The sequence below is a fragment of the Octodon degus genome, unplaced genomic scaffold, assembly GCF_000260255.1.
Source record: "Octodon degus isolate 3935 unplaced genomic scaffold, OctDeg1.0 scaffold00189, whole genome shotgun sequence".
Taxonomy (NCBI): domain Eukaryota; kingdom Metazoa; phylum Chordata; class Mammalia; order Rodentia; family Octodontidae; genus Octodon; species Octodon degus.
This window is the reverse complement of record NW_004524765.1, coordinates 3,773,868-3,777,039: the sequence shown is the minus strand read 5'-3', so window position 1 is coordinate 3,777,039 and position 3,172 is coordinate 3,773,868. Positions and strand designations below refer to the sequence as shown.

Sequence of the window (3,172 nt, the reverse complement as noted above, 5' to 3'; positions counted from 1 at the left end):
GGCACTCAGGTGACCATTAAGGGATATGTGGCATGGAGTCATGATGTGACAGATTCACAGGATTTAGAAAGACTCACTTGCAATGGTATTGGAGGCCTGGAGTTATTGTGCCTCCCACAGGTCCCTCTTTACTTTTATATGTATGTAAAATATGGCTTCTGTAAATGGCTGATTCCCTTGAGGGGGCAGTGCTTATCTTAGGTTGAGGCATCCTCTACACAGACCCGACTCAAACCTTACCCATCATAGGAGACCAGGATGGCAAAAGGTCCTGTTACTGTCTTGGGCGGTGAGTGGTGTCTCGTGTAGGCCCCTCATTACCCATCTCTGGCTAGCCTGACCATCTCACCAAGGGTGGGAGAACTAAGAGGTCTCTGGATCATAAGCTGGTTGTATTCCAGGGCAGTTTTCCCTTTCAGCCATCTCAAGCCTGTGATAATGAACTTGAATAGGCTTCTTCAAGGCCTCATCCAACTGCTGTCAAATGAAAGCCATTAGCCTATTAAAAATGCATGGGCCAACTGAAACCAGAAGTAAGAGGGTTATCAGGGGTCCTATTGATAAAAGTATTAATAGTCCAATCAAAGGTCTCAATAGGGGGAAAGTACTCCATTCCATGTGCTCCAGAAAGGGTTTTCACATAGTTCTGTTCTCCTCTTAATAAGGTCTTTTTGAAGTCTCTTTATTTTATCTTGAATAATACTGGACTTGTTTGTGTTGAAGCAGCAGCATTCCTGCAAAGCCAAGCATTTCCCTCCCTGCTCTGCTGTTAGAAGTTCTAAGCCCCTCCTATTTTGCAAGACTAGTTCTGCTAATGAATCTATATGGTCTTGGATATTTTGAATAGTACCAGACAGTTTGAACATCATCAATCAGCTGCTTAGAAAATTTGGTATAAGAATGTACTGCTACTCCCAAACCTGTTGTGCCTGTCCACATGGCCACAGTGACTTTTAGCCCCACTAATAAAGAGATGAACTAGACTGCCCTCTTTGTGCAGCCCATAGCATAATCTAAACTGGGAAGGGGTACGGGATCATTACCAGAGATGACATCTATATCAGGCAATACAATTGCCATGACACATAGTCCTGTCCAGCTGGTAGGTAAATATGTGAAGTCTAAACTTCCCCCACATACAAACACATGTCCCTTTTTTGGGCAAATAGGGCTACTGTAGTTAAGTATTTGATTGCAGCTGGTGAGGGTAACAAATCCAACATCAATAGTGAAGCTATCATTGTGGATGCCTCCCTGCACGCAGGAAGACTTCCATAGGAGTTAATCTCCCCCAGAGAGGGTGGCTCTGGCTAATGCTTGCCAGTCCTCGGGAGTAAGCCAATTGTCAGCCAGTTTCTAAAATGGCTGTAGTGTATAGAACCCTAGCTCCATATTAGGCAAGCACCGTTTTTACTTCCTTTAGGACTTTAAAATTGAAATTAGTGTAATGGCGCCAAATCTGTCCTTGAGCGCCTGTTGTTTCTGACACCAAAAATGCCTCTGCCTTATACAGATCTATGGGTGGGTCTAACAGGAGGAAGCTTTTGGGGATAGCGCCCCTCACAGGTGGCCTTTGAACACAGGGGCCCTTTGGTTCGATTATACTTTCATTTTTGGGTTTTCCTGATTTTAATCTTTCTAATTGGATTATGAGGTCTTGGTGCTCTTTCTCTAATTTTATCTGTTCTTTGAAAAGTTCAATTTTGCCTTTTATTTCCTTTCTGGGGTCAGAAGCCAAACATGCTGAAGGAGGTGCACTTGGATCAGTGCTATATGGTGGAGGGCCCTGAAACTCTGGCGGCCAATCTTGGCCCTGATACCAAGTGGCTTCCTCCACCAGTTCATCCCAATCAACTTCATTATAATCGGCTTCAACTTGAAGAGGTTTTGGTAGTTTGGGATATATTTTTTTTACTTTGAGTGTAGCTCCTTATAAATCAAAGGGGTTAATTTTCTCCTTGGGCTGTAATTTGTAATTTGGCGCCTATGGCTTCCTGGTTTCAATTTCAAGATTCTGCTCTCTTACAGGAGGGCACACACCCTTAAGATGGGTGTGTCCCTCCTGTAAGGTGGGTTTTACCTTTTTGTCCCTGTAGTATATTTTCACCCTTTTTTATCACATTAGCAACAACCAGGTCACAGTGTCTCTGGGATAAGATTTCATCAACTAAATTCCAGTTGGAAAAGGCTGTAACTGGGACCTTTTCAAGTCCAAAAGTCTCATAATAATCCTTAAGGGCATCACCAACCCTTTTCTATCACCTCTGATCAATAGTTCCTTCGATAGGGAACCGTGGGCAAAGTTGTTTAATATATTTAAAATATTGACACAAATCCTTAATTTTAATCTTTACTCCTTGCGCCTTCAATGCTTTGCTCAAACTTTCCACAAATGTCTCATGTTCACTTAATGCCTGTCCCATTACCGAAGGGAAGAGAAAAGGGGGTGCTGTCCACTTACTGAAGTTCAAACATCGCAGCAGGCAACTGCGGAGTAGGCCTCTTTTACTTTCTATCTTGCCGGCTCTCTTGGATGGTTCTGTCACTGTATACTCTGTACCAGTTGCCCCACACATTGGGCACTACTTGTCCTGAACCAGTGGGTCAGTTAATGAAGGTCACCTGGGAAAGGAGTGAGGAATTGAGGAGGGAACAAAGGACAGGAGATGTGAGAAATGGAGACAAGACAGGATTCCGATCAAGTCTCATTTATTCAGGGAAGGTGCTGGGTATATATAGTGGAGGCACAGGAAATGAGGTCAGCGGATAAAAGGCATGAGTACCTAGGCAACCAGGCTATGAAAGGAAGTCCCACCTCCAGGGCATAGCAGGAGACTTATGGGAAATAGTCAGGGTAAGAAGAATTAGGAGCTTAGCTCAGCAGAGGTAGGGGAAGAGGAAGTCAGCATCACTAATAACACCAATGCACCAAGAGAATTTTATAGGTCAGAGGCACTCAGGTGACCATTAAGGGATATGTGGCATGGAGTCATGATGTGGCAGATTCACAGGATTTAGAAAGACTCACTTGCAATGGTATTGGAGGGCTGGAGTTATTGGACCTCCCACAATTATCTTTTCTATTCCCAAGTTTCACAGGAAAAGGATTAGATATACTCAGTCTTTAGGTGCACTTAGAGTGTCTACCAGGTGTCTGAGGACAATTCTACCA

General features: G+C 43.7%; 1 pseudogene; it reads right to left on the bottom strand.

Moving 5' to 3' along the window:
• The window catches only part of LOC101573022, a 14,011-nt pseudogene extending 11,435 nt beyond the window's left edge, over positions 1-2,576 (bottom strand).
• Between the last annotated feature and the right edge of the window lie 596 nt (positions 2,577-3,172).